We start from the raw sequence: 20,606 nt of genomic DNA, 5'->3' as shown, positions 1-20,606 counted from the left end.
AAATTTACATAAACCGTTGACGTGTTTCACGTGTGCCAGTTCTTTTGTTAATTTAACTTTACTTAAAACCATGTCATGAAATTCAAACTGTGCCCAGTACCCATCAGCAAACTATATATATATTTTTTTAATCAAGAGCAATGATCTCCTCTCCATCCACAGCCTTTGAATGTCAGCATGTATTTTATCTTCCTATTCCTATTTATGTGTCCCCAGTTGGTTCCAAGGGCATATCTCGATCACGCACAGTATCTGGTGGTGAAGCCCTTTTCTAAATACCCAAACAGCAACTCGCTTCATTACAGACTCTAAAGCCTTGTGAGTTTAAATGCAAAGAGGAACAGATAGGTTGTGTTTTTCTTCCAGCCGCTGTCTGTTTGGTAACTGCTTTGCATGTGAATCCTGGCTGCACAAACAGGAGCGTGGATTGTTTTCAGTGGGCAATTACCTTCAAGGTCAAGGTCATTTAATCACGCAGCGCTTACCTCTGTGATTGCACTTCCATACCTATCACTATCTATCACTATCACATGCACGCACGCACGCACGCACACACGCACGCACACACACACACACACACACACACACACACACACACACACACACACACACACACACACACACACACACACACACACACACACACACAGGTTAGTAAATGCCATATTCAGTTCAGTTTACCAGGTCATTAACTACCTAAACCAGGGGTCTTCAACGCTTTCAGGCCAAGGACCCCTTAGCTGAGAGAGAGAGAGATGAAGCAGGGACCCCCTCTACATATTTGTATGAATGCGTTTTCATCGACTTGTTTGACAGCACTGTCATCAGTTCATGTTGGATTTGTGTTAATGTTTTTTTTCAGACATTTAGATTTAGCCACTTCAATCGTCGATACGTAGTAAACTTGACCTTTCACTCTGTACTTGGTCTGCTCTTTTTTTACCTCTACACCAAACCTATTTGCAAAAATAGTCGATCTAGAAGCTCACAGAGAGCTTGTAGATTCCACTCACTTGACTGGGTGATCATCAATGAAAGAAGTGTTCATAGAAAATAGTAGTATTCAGTTATTCAAATAGTATTTAGGAAAATACAGTAACATCAGGTTGTTATTATTTTATGTACTGTTATAATGCACATTTATTGAACATGTCCTCTCTTCTCCCTCTGTGTGTTTGTGTGTGTGTGTGCGTGTGTGTGTGCGTGTGCGTGTGCGTGTGTGTGTGTGCGTGTGCGTGTGCGTGTGTGTGCAGGATGGAAGAGACAGTGCGGTCACTGCTGCAGAACCAGGGGGCTGTGGACACAATGGACATCATGAAGGCCTACAAGGTAACAAACCTTGCGTGTCTTTTTACACTGCTTACATAGGCTGTAAGAACAATCACACCTTGTGTGAAGTGAGCGGTGCTATTCATGAGTTAATTTCATTAAGTGTTCCGCAAAGCTTGGCCAAGGTGACCCTGGGCACACGAGAAACTTTGAGCGCTTTGTGCAAAGAAGATGTAGGCCAGATGTAGGCCAGATGTAGGCCGAGCTTTGCGTGGCCAATGTGACCTTGGGCGTACAAACAGACAAAGCAAGATGTAGGAGCTTAGCTCCTTCCAGGAGCACCGCTCAATAATAAAATTGCAGTTTTGACACTGTAACCCATTCAGGACAGGAACCCCTTTTGGTGTTTTTACCTTTCAAGACAGGAAGTTGGAACCCCTTTCTGCGACCGTCAGGTCGCAAGTTACTATGACAAACTCCGCCGTCTGTCTGTCTGTCTGTCTGTCTGTCTGTCTGTCTGTCTGTCTGTCTGTCCGTCACGTCACACTTTTGGCCCCACTCTTATCGCTGCACACACACTCCTTGGCTGGCAAACCACAACCTCCAGCCCTGATTTCTCACATGGCCCTCTTCTAGCGCCACCATGAGGCTGATTTTAGCAAAACACATTTTTGGACGCTGCTCCTACAGATTTTGCCCTAAAATCACGCAAAGCGGTACACAGTATCTCTAAAGTCAGATGTTGCTATGTACATGTATAGCAACATACATCTTTTGTAATTCTTGAATACATATTTGAAAAAAAATGTTTTTTAATCAGTCCTAAATGGGTTAAGACTTAAGAGTGAAGGGCATCATAGTGAGAACTAGACAACAAGCAGAGCTCCCAGTGTTAAATAAACAGTTTGCTGCTGACCATGTTATGCAAGAGGAAGAAGTGGTCAGGAGTGTGGAGGTTGAGATTGAGTGGGGAAACATTCTGAGCGACAGGCAGAGGTTGAGGTCACACATCACGCTTTGCAACTTCCAGGTAGCCTATTTATTTACTTGAGCTGCACGTAACGGTGCTGCCTCTGTCTCGTTCAGTGCATGATGACGATGATGATGATGATCGTGCAATGCGATGTACGCATCATCACAGCGTTGATATACCGCTGCCTCGGGCTCATCCGCTGCATGATGATGTTCAGGGGTGTCACAAGGGGGGGGGGGGGGGGGGGTGGGAATATACAAAGACTTGCACCAATGTTCATGATTTTTCAAAAATAGCAGATCTACAGGCTCGCAGCACTTTTATATAATAGTAAATAATGCGTTCCCAGTCTAGGAAAGACATTCATGGGGGGCCCGCAGTGAATCCTTGTACCCAGGGCCCAGAATTTGGTGCGACACCCCTGATGATGATGCATTGTCATGTTGCCGTTACATTCATTATGTCGTAACTAGAGAACTATGTATGTATGTAGCACTTTAAACCAAACTGTATGCACTTTCTATTCTGCTGGGTATTGTTTGAAAAAATACCCAGCAGAATAATTTGTTTCCCATTCGTGTTTTTCATTTTTATTCTTCTCATTGTGTGTGTTTATGGGTGTTCTGTATATGGTGTGCTGCTGCACTGTCCTTGCTTTATGTTTTATGTCAGAGAGTGAACCAAGACACATTCCTATCAACTACGTTGACATGGCAATAAAGTTATTGAATCTTGAATCTAGAAATATATACATTTGCAGATCAGACTGCATACTGTAAAATGGTAAATGGTGCATTTATATAGCGCTTTTATCCAAGGCGCTTTACATAGATTGTGCATTACATTCACCCATTCACACACACATTCATACACCGGTGGCAGAGGAAACCATGCAAGGCACCAGCCTACTCACCGGGAGCAATTAGGGGTTCAGAGTCTTGCTCAAGGACTCTTCGACATTAACTCAGGGGGAGCCCGAATTCGAACTGGGAACCCTTCGGGAACCCTTCGTGCTCTAGTAACGGTTTCTCTACCCCTGAGCCATGCCCCCCCTGTACATTCCAGTTATTATAAAAAGGAGAAAAGCAGAGAGTCAGAAAGAGAGAGACAAGCAAAGAGAGGGAGAACTAGCTTTCAACAACGGTGTAAAACTGAAGCGGTGGTCATACATTTAAAGACAACCGGACAACTGAGTCAAATATGAATGTGGTAGTGATAAATGGAGGCTGTCTCGGCCACATGCACATTCCAAAGAGGCTAATGCAGATGTGATTAGTGCCTGGGCTTGTTTGTGTTGGCTGTTTGTTTACCCTGTGGCGTCTTGAGTCTCCAAGCGGTGGATCATGCAACCTGGGCAGGTCATTTGAAAACAGCCAGATAGCTGCAGATTACTCACAGGGGTTCATTGTAGAGGGATAACAGCATCCTACATGTTAATCCATTCAGAACGGGTACACATTATAGACAGTGTATTATTATTTTATGCTTTTAACTATTGAAAAATAGCAGATATACAAGCTCACAGCGCGGCACCGAGTGCCGCGCTGCGAGCTTGTAGATCTGCTATTTTTGAAGAATCGTGAAAATTAGAATGTTGACCCGATTCTATAAGTGTCTTTTGAATCGTTCTAAGATCTTTTGAAAAAGCTATGTTTCTATGTCAGCAATCTGGCCAGCCATCGTCAAAGAAAAGGTCCTTTCCACTCAACTGGAGCTCAGTTAGTCTGTTCTTGAGAGACTACTGCTGTATGTCAGTGGTTCTCAAACCTTTTCATGTGAAGGACCCCCAAAATGATATGTATTTGGCCACGGACCCCCATCTCAAAATATTTAGTTCCAGGGACCCCCCCAGAAGCAACATTTGAGTTACAAACGTTCGCTTTGAAAATACATACGTTCAAAGATTTGCACACATTTTAACAACTTTTTTTCAAAAATAGCAGATCTACAAGCTCGCAGCGCGGCACTCGGTGCCGCGCTGTGAGCTTGTATATCTGCTATTTTTCACCGGTTAAAGCATTCAATAACTCTAGGCCTAAATGGGTTAATAAACAAGAGTGGATTACCGAGCCAGGGATTAGCGACCAGGAGAACGATCCAGAGAGGGACAGATATCCTGAGAGTCCTGTGGCGCCAACGAACCAACGAACCAACGAACGCCGTTGGGGACAGATCCGTCGCACATATGGGGGGAGGTGTGACGTTTCCATTTCCTGCTCAGCAACAGCGCAGTTTATAATCTGATGCTGGGCTGAAGGATTATCTTTGTTTAATTCCACACTGTGATGTATGCGCAGATGTGGCAATTGCAAAAGTCGTTTCGTCTTTTCTGCATCCTTGCTTGATTTGATGATGGAGGTTTTTTTAGTCTGCTGTTACTGTACTCTATAGCAGGGGTGTCCAGACCTTTTTGAAAGGGGGCCACATTAGAACATAATAAAGGGCCGACTCTCTCCTGACATAATGTACTTTTGGTCCGACCATAATAAGTTAGATAACATGCACCGCATTTAAACAATTCTGTTTAACTATCATCCTCAATATTTAATATCAACTGACCTTTGTCAGATGTGTGCTCTGGACAAAACACAAATAACTCATCCTGGCTGGAACCAGATGTTCAAGTAAAAAAATACAATTAAAATAGCCTTTCTTTGACCCTTAACACAACGGCCGCCAAGGTTTCTAACATTTCTAGCTGTTGCTGGTGCCGCCGTTTCACTTACGCTTTATTTTGAAGAGCCTCGGAAGCTTCGTGCGTGTGCACGTGAGTGTCCACTGACGATTGAGGAAGAAGATCCGTTTGTTTACAAACACTCACGAAACAAAAATCCAAACCGGGGCCGACCATCGCGGTAATAGTGTCACCGTGAAAACAAGCAGATCTCTGCTTCCTGGCGTTCTTTGCACCTTATTCAGAGATAAAGCTGTTTTTATATTTCAGCATAGAATAGAATTCTATGCAGCATAGACGCTCCATTTTGCTTCTGTGCGAGTCACGTTATGACGTATGGACCAGGGTCTTTCACAGGGCAGTGAGGTGCACACAACATGCGCACAGCAGCACGCTGCAAAGTTAACCCTTAGTCTCGTCTCTCAACGAGACAACTGAGTTTTGGCACAGCGACCTCCAGTGGCCGTGTCTCGTTACTGAACGAGTTTGGCCCCATGGGTGTTAAGAATGAGGCGACAGAGAACAAGGAATCCTGACAAATTATACTCTGGGAAAATATTCTTGTTTGACAGTGCTGGCGGGTCGTCTATATCCACAACTTTCCAACATCCCATCGTGCATTGCGCAGAATGTGCAGCAGCTTCTGGCGCCGCAGCCGAGAGTGATCTACAAGCTCACAACGGTTGCATCTGCGACGCGACGTGAGCTTGTATGTCTGCTGTTAACCGGAAGTGTCCCGCAAATAATGCTACAGTAAAGTCTCGCGGAAACAGGTGGATACAATTTAGGAATTAAGCTGCGGGCCGTATAAAATGTATCCTCGGGACGCATTTGGCTCCCGGGCCGCACTTTAGGCACCCCTGCTCTATAGCAATGATTACTATCAGAATTTAAAGCTATTTAATAATGATTCTAACACAGGAATATCACTTAACTTTAACTCTTCCTTGGTTAACGGCCTCTGAATGCAAATGACCGGTATTTCCCAAAAGCCAAACATGAAAGCTGTGTTTATAAAGTAATCAATTCGAGCGCAATTGTGTCTGATGGAATCAGACAAGATTGAAAGGCCTAATATGTTTTAATCGAGATTTTGATCGTGTTGAAAACAAAAAAGTGCTCACGAAGGACGTTATTTCCAATTCCTATTAGGAGAGAGGGGAAGGGGCAACTCTGTCTCTCTGCTGCATTTGGGTAAGAGGCAGCGTGGAGATACCCCCATCCATCATTGTTGCTAAGCATGACTTTGTCTGCAGCATTAACCACGGAGGTAACTGTTATCCCCAGGCTTGACAATGATGTGTCAAAGCCAGGCAGTAATGAAAAATGTAAGGCCCGTGCACAGCCATACATCAGGCCAGGAAGGTGACATCCCTCCAAAAGGTACCATTACTTCATTCAAACCTCATTGCCCAGTGGCAGCCTTTCCCAGCCCACTGACTCCTGATCACACCAGAGGAAAGAGATGTTCACTAAACAGCAGAAAGGCTTGTGGAAACGAAGGAAGCAACTGTATGTGCCTTCGTTGCTGTTTACTGTATATAGGCTAACATGTTGGTTTGGTTTGGAGATAAAAAGCCAAGAAAGACAATTGTCTCTTTTCTGATGTTTTCTCATCAGCTTGATGAGTAAACAAGGGGGCGGCATAGCTCAGGAGTAGAGAAACCGTTATTAGATCACGAAGGGTTCCCGAAGGGTTCCCAGTTCGAATCTGGGCTCCCCCTGAGTTAATGTCAAAGGGTCCTTGAGCAAGACTCTGAACCCCACATTGCTCCCGGTGAGCAGGTTGGTGCCTTGCATGGTTTCCTCCGCCACCGGTGTATGAATGTGTGCGTGAATGGGTGAATGTAATACACAATCTATGTAAAGCGCCTTGGATAAAAGCACTATATAAATGCACCATTTACCATTTAAACATCCTGCAGTCACACCGTAAATGTTGCTGCATTCGAAATAAATATTCTGTTTTCTGAGCTTGTGTATATTGTATTTATTTGAGTGGAAAAGGCGTTTATTTATTTAGTTTTTCATTAATAACTGACAACATAATATAAGAGTGAAATAGAGAGACGGAGAAGAGAGAGAAATGGAGCCCGAAAGACGAGAGACGCAGGCAGAGAGAGAAAGGCAGGAAGAGTTGCAACATGAAGAAAGAGAGAGAGAGAGAGAGAGAGAGAGAGAGAGAGAGAGAGAGAGAGAGAGAGAGAGAGAGAGAGAGAGAGAGAGACGGGGGGTGGAGGGATTGTGAGGACTCCATATCAGAGATAAGAGGGGAATTGTCAAGGTCACAGTTAGTCCTTGGTAAACCAGTGAAACATGATTAGGGATTAAGGGATGTTTTGGAGTTGCAGTGGTGCTGAAGCTGCGTGTCTCCAGCCCTATAAACGTGTTGGCTGTGCAGTGCTCGCCGAAAAGAACAGATATTTTTGTCAAGAAATCAAGCTTCCTCCTCCAGCCATTCTGCTTCAGGGTTGTATTCTGTCTTTTTCTGCCGTCTAAGGGTACACATTAAAGTGTATTACCCCCTCAGGCCGGGAACATAATGCATTACAGTATGTACAGTATGTAGTACAGTCACTTTTGAAAAGAATATTTTACGTTTTTCTGAACATTTTCTATGAAAGCCAAAGGTGTAATCTATCAAATAGTTTTGGAATTTTGTTTCTAGCTGAGGCTGAGTAATACGTTTTCCAGAAAAACAGTGGGTTATTTTCAAATCGGACTTAGGTCTTTAAGGCTTTTTTCGAATTGGACTTAGACCTAAATGGGCTTCCTCCCTGGCCTCTGTTTAAATGTTTTCCTCTTTGCCCGTACTACTGTCACCTCTCCTTTGAAGCCTTTTTTTCCCCTATCGTCTCTTCCTCTCTGTCTGTCTTCCCACCTAACCTTTTATTGTGTTTGTGTTTGTGTTTTCTCCTCAGGATAAACTCTCAGAAGAGACGCACAAGCAACACGACGCCCCCGAGGAAGAGCGGCGCGCGCCGCCGGCCAATCCGCCGTCATCGGATCCAGGCTCCGTCCTGACGAGTGCTGAGACCGACGGCAGCCAATCGGAAGAGGAGAGAACCAAGTACCTTCTGGAGCGCCTCAAGGCCCTGGAGGTAGGAGACACTCATCACCGCGTGTGTGTAGATCTGCTATTTTTGATTGAAGATTTGTTCAAGTCTTTGAATATTTCAAATCCTTCTAAGGTTTTTTTTGAAAAAAAACTATGTTTCTATGTCAGTCAGTGGTGCTCAAATGTGTTCATGTCAAGGACCCCCAAAATGACATGTATTTGGCCACGGACTCCGATCTCAAAATATTTAGTTCCAGGGACCCCCCAGAAGCAAAATTTATAAAAAGTTACAAATGTTCACTTAAAACATATTCAAAGATTTGTGCACATTTTCACGACTTTTCAAAAATAGCAGATATACAAGCTTGCAGCGCGGCACTCGGTGCCGCGCTGTGAGCTTGTAGATCTGCTATTTTTCAATAGCTAAAGTATAAAATAATTCCAGGCCCCTCCACCTTTGGACCTAGTAACTCAGTCCCACTCCCCCCCCCCCCCCCCCTTGTGACGCCCCTGGGTGCCGTCGCTGCTTCCGTCCGTCCGTCCGTCCTTCCTTTTCTCTCCCGTGTGAGCCAGTCCTGCCTGGAGGTTTTGTTTTGTCTGGAGGCAGTGACAGCTCGTCAGCCTCCCCAGCGGGGAGAGAGAGCAACATGATCCTACACATGTCACACATCAGGGTCCAAGGGGCGTCACAGGGGGGGGGAAAGGGGGACTGAGTTACTAGGGCCCAAGGTGGAGGGGCCTTAATTATTTTATACTTTAGCTATTGAAAAAATTGCGGCACTCAGTGCCGCGCTGTGAGCTTGTAAATCTGCTATTTTTGAAAAGTGCAAAGTGCAAATCTTTGAATATATATATATATATTTTGAATAAGTGAACATTTGCAACAAAATTTTTTGAGAATTACTGATCTAAGACATTGATACTTTCTGAAAACTAAATGGTTTATGGAACAAAAACATACAGTATGGTCAGATTGACATAATTTCCCTCCACAGATCAATACAATCATGCAGTATCTTATTGTACGTACAACGTATGTACAGTACGAGAATTGTAAGTTCTCCTATATAGATTTAAACTTTGTACGCATAAATAGTTGCCGTGTGCGACTTTTAATTACCTGCTTAGAATGTCCGCTGTAACTCCTGTGCGACTGCCACACTAACACCTGATTTAAACTCTGTTGTTGCATCGTGTTGCAACGCTGAAATTAGCCTCGTTCTGAGCTTTGTACATCTCTGGCTCTTGCCAGTGTTCCAGTGACATAACTTCTACCTGACATGAATGGAAGCTGGAGCTAATTACAGCAACATGGCAGATAATTGCCCGTTGCCTTACGACCTTGTTTGACTGCGACTTATCTTTTGGTGGAATGGCAGGGAAGTACGTACGGTACAGCCAACCTGTCTGGCTGACCGCCGCGAGAGAGAGAGCAGCGCATTAGCCAAACGTTAACGTTTCTAAATGGCTTTATCCAAAGTTATCTGCCATTTTATTTCCATCCCGCCGCTCGTGTGATGGATGCTGCGCCAGCAATAGCAACGCGAGCAGCGCTGAGGCCATACATCACTGCCCTGCGCTGGGTGTAAACGCCGCTGACACTAAGTAAGCGCCGGCCGGCTCTTGTTTCCACAGCACCACTCATATACTCTATTAATCCGTTTAGGACTAGAGTTACGGTACCTGATGCTTTAACTATTGAAAAAATAGCAGATATACAAACTCACAGCGCGGCACCGAGTGCCGCGCTGCGAGCTTGTAGATCTGCTATTTTTGAAAAGTCGTGAAAATTTGAGCAAATCTCTGAAGTGATGTATTTTTTAAGCGAACATTTGTAACTCAAATCTTTGCTTCTGGGGGGTCCCTGGACAACATATTTTGAGATGGGGGTCCGTGGCCAAATATCTATAATTTCGGAGTTCCTTGTCATGAAAAAGTTTGAGCACCACTGACATAGAAAAGAAAAAACCTTAGAAGGATTTAGTAGACATTTATAGAATCGGGTCAATATTCAAAGATATTAATGTTCACAACCTTTCAAAAATAGCAGATCTACAAGCTCTCAGCGTGGCACTCGGTGCCACGCTGCAAGCTTGTATATCTGCTATTTTTCAACAGTTAAAGCATAAAATAATAACGCTTACCCGGTCTACGGCCTGAGTTACACTGCAGCCAAATCCAGCCTGAATCAGATCTGTGTCACATCCAGATGGGAATCTGATTGGTTTAAATGGTCACATGGTCATATGAAACCATGGATGTGACACAGATCTTATTCAGGCTGGATTTGGCTGCAGTGTAAATCAGGCCGAAATGGCTTAACATGGCAGGCACGCAGCCGCCTCCTATAACTAGCTTCTCTTTGCAAAAGTTCAAATCGTATCTGCGAGGGAAAGAAGAGGTTTAGATTGCAATTGCATTTCCTCTCTCTACCGTCGTGGGTAAATTAAACCCCTCTTTTGTTTCAAATAATGGAAGGTAATCTAGCCAGCAGGTGGGTGAAGACATTGTTTCAGTCATTTTTTCTTTGACGGAAGAGATTATTGTGACTGCATATTCGGAAAGAATTACGAAACGTGTTTCCAGCCACCTCGTTAATTATTCCACCGCCCTGACCTCATATTTTTTTACGAGAGGCATTCTTATGAATTCTAATACCTCCCAATAAAAGCGTTCTATAAACGTACCGTATCAATTTGCCCCGCTTACCTTACCCTATACCTGTAACCTAGCAACTGCTGTCAGCTGTCAGAAATAATATGAAGTTAACGGACATCAGACTGGGCAAAATTGTATATCTCATGGGATAGCAATCCCTCTGGAGTGTTATTGCTGAAATGTCTCTTTATGTTGTCCTTTAAGTGAGGCCGCTTTATATTACACTGGTATGCATAAGCACACTCTCACACAGGCACGTGCACACAGAGACATCGAAGGGGGCTTGAGCCCCTGCACTTTTATCCGTCTGTAAAAAGTGCCCTCTCCAGACCATGAATGCAGTTTTTACAATGGGCAAAGAAATGCAAATGCCCTCTTTCCATGCCGTACCTGAAGGCAGCGTTCAAGAGAATTGACTTGTCAAAACTCTCCTGAACTTGAATGCAGCATCTTATGTTGAAAGTGTAGAAATCCATGCCGTACACCACATCTCCAGTATTGACTTGATTATGCTTAGTTTAGTATGGTATCAAGCTCCGAAATTAGCCGACCTGTGACTTTGGTTGTCTGCTATTTTTGATATTTTCATCAAGAAGCCCCTTTATAAATGTCAGCCCCTGCCTCTCTAACATTCTCTCCACATCCCTGCTCTCACAGAGTTACAAATGGATATATTAACATTGAAGATCTGTGTATAGATCACTGAAACATTATTTGACTATATCTCCAAGTTCTTAGCACTAGCCCACGAATAGAAGTTCCTTTCACTGAACAGACAGATGTTTGATGCTGTTTCTTTTTGCAGATTAGTTTAAAACAATCTAGTGGAACAGGAGGAACATCACGTTCTCTTATGCTTTACCCAAGTTTTGACACGTTTTGCATCAGCATCGTCAACAGCTGTGCAGCGCTTCCCCCAAACCAGATTGCACAGAATTACACTGTTGTGCGGGGGTGTAATTAAGTTTCCCTTGTTTTAACCCATTCAGAACGGGTACACATTATTGTGTATCATTATTTTATGCTTTAGCTATTGAAAAATAGCAGATATACAAGCTCACAGCGCGGCACCGAGTGCCGCGCTGCGAGCTTGTAGATCTGCTATTTTTTTTTAATCATGAAAATTAGAATTTTGACCCGATTCTGTAAGTGTCTTTTGAATCCTTCTAAGGTTTTTTGAAAAAACTATGTTTCTATGTCAGCAATCTGGCCAGCCATCGTCAAAGAAAATGTCCCTTTCACTTAAATGGAGCTCAGTTAGAATGTTCTTGAGAGACTACTATGTCAGTGTTTCTCAAACCTTTTCATGTCAAGGACCCCCAAAATGATATTTATTTGGCCACGGACCCCCCCCCCCCCCCCCCCCCCCCCCCCCCCGAAGCAAAATTAGAGTTACAAACGTTCGCTTTGAAAATGCATATATTCAAAGATTTGCACACATTTTCACAACTTAAAAAACAAATAGCAGATCTACAAGCTCGCAGCGCTTGTATATCTGCTATTTTTCACTGGTTAGACCATTCAATAATTCTAGGCCTAAATGGGTTTTAATCACGAGACTGGTGGTTCCTGCTCAAAGGGCACGGGGAAACAGAAGCAGCCGCTGCCGCCTGACAACAAACTGACAGCCCCTAATACACCCCCCCCCCCCACCTCACCCCCCCCCTCCCCCCCACCCTGCCTCGGACAAATTGGAAAACCGCTGCGATCGATCGCTAGCGCGCCGCCGTAAAGGTGAGGCACTAGCGCTCCGCCGAAGACGAGGAAATATTCATATTTAGCCTCCGAACTCCGAACGCGCCGCTGCAAAGTTCACCATCCGTTCTCTTCCGTCCCCTTGACCTTTTATGGAGCTAATACTTTGACACGTGACCTTTGTGAAGCCCGGCCGCCTCGTGTTTTGGTCGTTATTTCTGATCTGATCACCGGTTGTTGTTGTATCAACTATAATATCTAAAGTCACTGCAAGGTTGTTGCTGTTCTGACTGTGTGTGTGTGTGTGCAGGGGTGTCGCACAAAATTCTGGGCCCTGGGTAACAAGGATTCACTGCGGGCCCCCCATGAATGTTCTTCATAGGGGGAATGCATTTATTACGCGTTATTTTGTGCTTTAACTATTGAAAAATAGCAGATATATAAGCTCACAGCGTGGCACAGAGTGAGAAATCATGAAAATTTGTGCAAGTCTTTGAATATTTCAAATCCTTCTAAGGTTTATTGAAAAACCTATGTATCTATGTCAGTGGTGCTCAAACTTTTTCACGTGAAGGAGCCCCAAAATGATATGTATTTGGCCACATACCCTCATCTCAAAATATTTAGTTCCAGGGACCCCCCAGAAGCTAAATTTGAGTTACAAATGTTCGCTTAAAAAATACATACAGTATATTTAAAGATTTGTACACATTTTCACGACTTTTCAAAAATAGCAGATCTACAAGCTTGTACTGTATATCTGCTGTTTTTCAATAGCTAAAGTATTAAATAATCAAGGCCCCTCCACCTTGGGCCCTAGTAACTCAGTCCCACTCCCCCCCCCCCCCCCCCCCCCCCCCTTGTGACGCCCCTGTCTAAAGTCACAGCAAGGTTCTTGCTATTCTGACTGTGTGTCTGTGTGTGTGTCTTTGACCTGCAGGAGCAAAACTCTACCTTGGCCTCGGAGAACGCTATTCAAAGGGAGCAGTATGAGCGCTGTCTGGATGAGGTGAGTTTGGCCAACGGTTTGTTCTACCCTTCAACCCCATAAACCTCATTCTAGGGCAGTATAGGGTGCAAAGCATGATTCAGCCAATTAGTCGATCCATGGGCCATACGAGATGTCGCTATCGGAAAGGTGGCAAGCTCTATACTGTATCTGTAGATAATATTTTGGTATGATAACCCTTCCTCAGTCACAGCTAAATTGGTGTTATCAGCTGCTAAAGTTGGTGTCCCATTAACTTTACTATACAGGAAAAGAAATGCAAAAAAACGAATCTGGCTTTAAGTAGCATAAGAGCGGCATTTTTTTCCCTGTATAGTGAAGTTAATGGGACACCAACTTTAGCAGCTGCTAACACCAATTAGCTGTTATTCAGGAAGGTTATCAATCAATCATACCAAAATATAATCTACAGATATAGAGCTTCTCAAAAATACTAAGTAACTGTTTCCGATAACGACATCTGGTATGGCCCATGGACTAAATCAAGAATGATTGAGGCATTCAAGTCGTCCTTACTTTGCAAAGTTATTGAATGTTCCTTCTTTTTCGTTGTATAATGCAAGAGTTTGGCAGTACTAGGTACAGTATTGCAAAATCTACACGCATAAGCTGCAAAATACATTAAGAGACACTTGGATTAGATTTGTATTCCCCCCTTTGCTTGGCAACACGGCTGAAAAAAATAATCAATTTTTCAGACTTTAGAGTAAACATTTTAATCGTCCAAAGAATGGGTGCTGTTGAGTAGCTTACGCTGCAGCCTCGTATGAACCATGGTTTGTGGTAACAATGGTTGCTCTGGGCCCTCCATTTTATTTGTGAGAGCTGGGGGGGACAGTGTTGTTTACCCAGCTCTGCCTGAAGAGCCCACATGATGGGATTAAACATCCCGTCAGACCAGCCGTCCCTGCAGCAGTGCAGTGGTGGACGAAGTACTCAAGGCCAGTACTTGAGTCAAAGTATAGATACTCCTGGTCACAGGGGTGTCACAAGGGGGGGACAAGTGGGACTGAGTTACTAGGGCCCAAGGTGGAGGAGGGGCCTTAATTATTTTATACTTTAGCTATTGAAAAATAGCAGATTATACAAGCTCACAGCGCGGCACCGAGTGCCGCGCTGCGAGCTTGTAGATCTGCTATTTTTTTGTGAAAAGTGTGCAAATCTTTGAATATACATATTTTTTTAAGCCCCTTTTTAAGCCCCTCCCCCTATGATGAAGAACATTCATGGGGGGGCCCGCAGTGAATCCTTGTACCCAGGGCCCAGAATTTGGTGCGACACCCCTGGCTGTTGGGACGGTATATAAACAAACACAACCACATTCTCCCGTACACCTCGCTGCCCGCACCCCGGCTAGGACGCCTCGGTTCAGCCGTCAATCGTTTTTCCTGCGTGGCTTCCTATGAAGCGAGGCCCACTAATGAGGCTGTTTTGATGACAGGGGTCCATGCGCCTCTGTAACAGCCTCCACCGCAGGCCGCCTCGCTCGCGCATATAATGACTGCAGACAAAAGAATCTGCCTAACGGAACGAACGGTTCTTTTCAAATGAGACCGGCTGCTTGTTTAACTTTATATATATTTTTTAAGGTGATGAGGGGGATCGTGTGGGCGGTCTTATTTGTGGCTGGATTTAATTCTCTCGTGCATTTTCTGGGGCCATTGTGTTGGTCCGTCTTCACGCGCTCAGACCCGCTCAGCCAGTGGTTCTCAACCTTTTCAGGCTGTGACCCCCAAAATAATCATATTTGAACTGGGGACCCCCACGAGTTGAGGAATTACATTTTGTATATCATGGTTCTATTGTGAAAATAGCAGATCTACATGCTTACAACGCCTCGTGTTGCGAGGCCTTGTGAGCATGTAGATCGGCTATTTCCACAATTTCTGCCTCAAATATGTGACAATTTGGCCAATGTTTAATTTGTCATTTTAGATGTATTAAAAAGTCCTTAAATTGTCACTTGTGAAATGTGCAGATACCCTCTATACCATACATGGGCAACTGGCGGCCCGAGGGCCCCATCTTCATATTAACCCGGAGGTTAATAACAGAATACCATATTAATATATTATTGATTTCAGCTGGTTCAACTCCAAACATTTTAACATGACCCGCTTAAATTACTTAAGTATATTATTAGTAGCTTAATGACTAGTACTATTAGCATTTTTATGTAAAATGTATTTGTATTTAAAGGACAACTTTGTTTTTTTACAACAAGGGTTCATATTTTAGATTGTAATTAGAGAAAAGAAAAGGTGAGTGTTAAAATGTTTTCATTTGCTTTGTTCTATTGTTTTATCGCATTTACCGTGCTAAAATGTCGGGCATGCGTATGCATGGGGGCATGCGTACAAGTGGCTAAATATGTCTTTTTAGACACAATAAGCCAGCAGTTTCTTTATTGCTATTTACAGTAACACTTCTAGCCCCCATAAGTCATATCCAACCATGAAAGGTTGCGTTGTATCTTGGGAATGGGCTTATTCTGTGTAAAATGACATATTTAGCCACTTGTACGCATGCCCCCAACCACTGAAATAAGAATCTCTAAAACAATAGAAAGAAGTACATTAAATCAATTTAACACTCATCTTTTATATTCTTTAATTACAATCTAAAATATGAACCCTTGTTGTAAAAAACTAAAGTTGTCCTTTAAGTTCATAAAGTTAACATAAGAACATAAATGTATTTGAAAAAATATATATACCGGTATATACTTTTCAGGATTCTAATTCAAGAATAGTGAAAAATAATTCAGGATTCCAATTCAAAAATAGCTCACGAGCTCAAAACGTGTCGCACTGCGACGTGTTTTGAGCTTGTAGATCGTCTATTTTTGCCATTTTTGCCTGTATTATGCATTGTGGCCCTCTGGAGTGAGTGTGAAAATATAGTGACCCTCCATCATCAAAGTTGCCCATCCCTGCTCTATACACTTAAACTTGATCTTGGTTTGTTTACTGTTGATTGAGAAAACAAAGTTGCACATTAAGTTAATCATCTGGGGGATGATTTGGGGACTCCCCCAGGGGGGTCCCGACCCACAGGTTGAGAACCACCGCCTTAAGCAACCAGCCCTGTTCGTTATATGGTTTAGAAGTGGAGCGTTTGCCGTTCACGGTTTACTTTTAACTGCTCACTTCATCATATTTCCTGCTGTTCCCCTGGCCGGTTCGTGGCCGGTTCGATACGGAGCGAGAGCGGACACCTCGGAGGAAGCCAGTATGTGTGGCCTCGCAGCATATTAATGAGCAATCAATGGGTGGTAATCGGAGTCGCTGGTCGATGGCCCTTGTGGTCCACACGCTGTAGGCAGGTGTGAGCCACCAGGAGACCCCACAGGCCCAGGCACAACAACACTTTAGCCCCACACGCCTCTGACCCTACAGCAGCTTTGGGCTGTCGATATACAGCGCTAGGGCCCTGGAAGGAGATTAAACATTGTGAAAGATGTGTGTGTGCTCCAGTCTGTTCCGTTCTGGCCCCTGAATCTGCCTTAAGGCCCATTCCCACTGGGCCAGATAACAGATAAAAACAAATCTCTTTCTCCAGATATTTTTCCATTCAAAGTGGATGGTAGATAGATACAGATAAAAAAAATATCTACCACAGATATTTTCCACAGATACTTTTATCTGTGGCAAATATTTTTTTTATCTGTATCTACCATCCACTTTGAATGGAAAAATATCTGGCCCAGTGGGAATGGGCCTTAAGGCAGATTCAGGGGCCAGAACGGAACAGACTGGGCCTTTATTCCTTGACCATTTACATTTCTGAATTATATATATTTTTTAAAAGTAATTATTTCTAACTATTTTCGACATGATATTTTCAAACAATAATTTGAAATTGTTCGATTTTTCTTTTCACCTATAATGACCAATGTCCAATGTCCAAAATTGGGATGCTAGGATTAAAGTGGTTAATACTTGCTCAGTGGATCGGCTATGTTTAGAGAGCCTTTTGAAATGTGCACACGCACGCACGCACACGCATCTGTTGGCGTATATGCACAGATTGCACACACATTTTATTTCTCTCTGTCTCTCAAATACACCCACATTTTGTGCCAAAGCAGCCAAATAATGATTTGTAATATAATGATTGTTTTCCTTTTTGTCTCTGTCTCTGCTGCAGGTTGCCAATCAAGTGGTGCAGGCGCTTCTCACCCAAAAGGTTTGTCTACTGTTTCCACGGAAACCGCTTTAGCTGGGGCTCCAATCTCGGAGCGCCCGGATAGAATTAATAAAATAAAAAAACACATTAAATTATCCAGCGACTATGTGAACTCTGTGAAAGTCATTAGATAAACTCTGTTATCCGTCGTCAGCTGAGGAGTTTACACATTCAGTCAGGTTGCACAGATACAGTGTTGTAAAGTAACTAAGTACTTGTACTTAAAGGGGAAGACCACCCATTTTCAATATTGAACTGTGGCATTAATATACCTTAGAGGAGTTGTGTGGAAATAGAACAAAAGTTCCCCCTCTTCTGTGTTGCCTAGAACTGGAGGATTGATTTTGGGGTTTGTATAGTAAAGTACAACTTGATGACATCACACATTGTACTTTACAATACAAACCCCAAAATCAATCCTCCAGTTCTAGGCAACACAGAAGGGGGTGAACTTCTTTTCTATTTCCACACAACTCCTCTAAGATATATTAATGACATATTTCATTATTGAAAATGGGTGGTCTTCCCCTTTAAGTTCTGTACTTAAGTACAGTTTTGAGTTATTTGTACTTTACTTGAATACTTTACTTTACTTGAAATTTCCCATTTACACTTTTACTTCTACTCCATTACATCTCCAAATATTGTAGCCTACTTATACTCCACTACATTTATTGGAAAACGTTAGTCACTTGTTACTTTGCAGATATACATAAATCACTGTAGCCCTATTTTATACCTAGGCTAAAATAGCCGGTTGTGAGCTTTTAGATCTGCTATTTTCAAACATTTTGTACTTTTACTTTTGGTACATTTTGATGCCAATACTTATGTACTTTACTTGTAACAGAGTATTTCTACATTGCAGTATAAAAAAGTATAAAACCACTGCACAGATATTTAGATATGTTTCCGTATTTGACTCCATGCAAATGACAGATTATTATTATTTACTCTGTACAGGATCTGAGAGAGGAATGTCTGAAGCTGCGGACGCGCGTGTTTGACCTGGAGCAGCAGAACCGGACCATGAGCATTCTGTTCCAGCAGAGGGTGAAGCCCGCTTCAGACCTGCTTCTACAGGTACACTTAGAACAATACTTTAGTCCTCTCCTTTGGGATCTTTCTTTGTAGGGGCAGACCTCCATTCAGAAACACCACAAAAAGTATCTCTCCAGGTTATGTCAGAGCAGCTGGAATCGGTCTGCTCTGCGTTTACCTCCAGACGCCGCCGTCAGAAAATTACCGACATTACAGCGGCCAGACCGTCCATGTCTGACTCCATACCGTTAATATGAGACGTGGAAAACGGAGCCTGCCAAAGGATAAGGTTTGGGGGGGGGGGGGCTGTCAGTCCATCACAGAGGCAGAGGGACGAGCAAGGAGCGATAAGGAGGAAACTGGAGAGAGAGAGAAAATGGAAGGAGAGGAGATAACGGATACTTCTGAGAGAGAGAGAGAGAGAGAGAGAGAGAGAGAGAGAGAGAGAGAGAGAGAGAGAGAGAGAGAGAGAGAGAGAGATTGACAGAAGCAGCAAAGAGATACTGCCTAAAGAGAGACTGTAATGGGCTGTTAAGGTCATAGTCACTTCAAGTTCCCCATGTCAGGTGCAATAACAGAGTAAAACGACCACGGTGTTAAGGATAGAGAGAGAGAGAGAGAGAGAGAGAGAGAGAGAGAGAGACTGGCGTTAAGAACGGAGAGAGAGCATGGTTTTAAAGTCGAGCTGAAATGGCTCTTTTGGGGCATTTTAATTTGAAGTAAACAAACTTCAAATTGAAACGCAAGCCAGTGTATTTCGGAAACCAATCAGAAGGGGCTTTATCTTATCGTTTTTTAGCCACCATTAGCCTGCAGCCGCAGGCAGAGGGAGATGGCCAGGCTGCCCTGCCTCTTGTGCAGAATGTGTGTTACCAAGTTGCTTTTTATTATGTTTTAAGATACATATTTTAGTGTGCTGATTAAGTTTACAATGACTAATACACAGTCTGGACGTCATCCTGAAAGACATTCAAAACGGAGTAGCTCTGTAATTAAAAACAGCAGTGTTTTGAGGAATGCGCAGCAATGGGAATCAAACAGGTGAATGTAATCAAAGGTTTTATTCGTTTATATTCAAGAACCCTGTCTCTGTCATCACACCTACAGCACGTTTTTGATCACAGAAAATAATTAAGAGATAGCCTTTTGTGGACTTTTTATCTAAAAATACACAAAAATTGTTTATTTTTTTACATATTTTTTATTTCACTAGGTCTTTAAAAATGGACAAAGTGAACATGGTTTTAAACCCATGTTTTTCTATCTCCGAAGTTGTGACAGCCTTTTCTTTTTCCTAGCAGTGGCATAAATATGGCCATGTCTTTTCATGGCTTTCATATTTGAGAGAGAGGTGGAAAATAAAACATCTCAAGGCTGTCATTATTTAGCATGGATATTGAATTTGAAGTCTTTCACTTGAACCCTTCACTTGTGTAGTCTTCCTCTTCTCTACAAGATTATTATAGCTTCCAATTTCGGGCTTTTGATCCGGTCGGGAGCGGAAGATCTCCTACGTTTTTCTGTAGTCCAAAACGGACTACACTTTGGCTGGAAACAACGACCGGAAACAGTTTTAACCCGTACTTGCGCATGCGCTAACTACATGGCTAACGACTTGCGCATGCGCTAACTGGGTTGAAACTGTTTCCGGTCGTTGTTTCCGGCCAAAGTGTAGTCCGTTTTGGACTACAGAAAAACGTAGGAGATCTTCCGCTCCCGACCGGATCAAACGGCCCGTTTAGTAAACGAAGACCAGGCTTTCCCCCAGCGGAAAGCCTGGTGATGCGAGGTTACAAGATTATAGAGCAGCTATGGGCATTACATAAAAGTCTGGGTTTTTGTTTCATGTTTCAAGTTTTATATATCAAGAATACACTACAGCTGGGGTCTTCAACGTTTTCAGGCCAGGGACCCCTTAGTTGAGAGAGAGATGAAGCAGGGACCCCCACAACCTGTTCATAGATTCCATATAGTTTCATCTTTTGACAGCCCAACCATCAGTGTATTTTGGAATCATGTCAATTTGTGTTTTCAGATATTT

The 20,606-nt window shown here is 43.2% G+C and overlaps 1 pseudogene across 1 annotated transcript in view; it reads left to right on the top strand.

Annotated features, from left to right (window-relative positions):
- The window catches only part of LOC308279947, a 259,776-nt pseudogene that overhangs the window by 191,702 nt on the left and 47,468 nt on the right, over positions 1-20,606 (top strand). The window contains exons 5-9 of the transcript in view: positions 1,254-1,329; positions 7,838-8,017; positions 13,268-13,336; positions 17,486-17,524; positions 18,488-18,607. The product of the transcript in view is annotated as an uncharacterized misc_RNA (transcript). The remainder of the gene's footprint in view (positions 1-1,253; positions 1,330-7,837; positions 8,018-13,267; positions 13,337-17,485; positions 17,525-18,487; positions 18,608-20,606) is intronic.

This window comes from Nannobrachium achirus (genome assembly GCF_963921795.1).
Source record: "Nannobrachium achirus genome assembly, chromosome: 24".
Taxonomy (NCBI): domain Eukaryota; kingdom Metazoa; phylum Chordata; class Actinopteri; order Myctophiformes; family Myctophidae; genus Nannobrachium; species Nannobrachium achirus.
The sequence above is the reverse complement of the archived record's forward strand: the minus strand, read 5'-3'. Positions and strand labels throughout refer to the sequence as shown.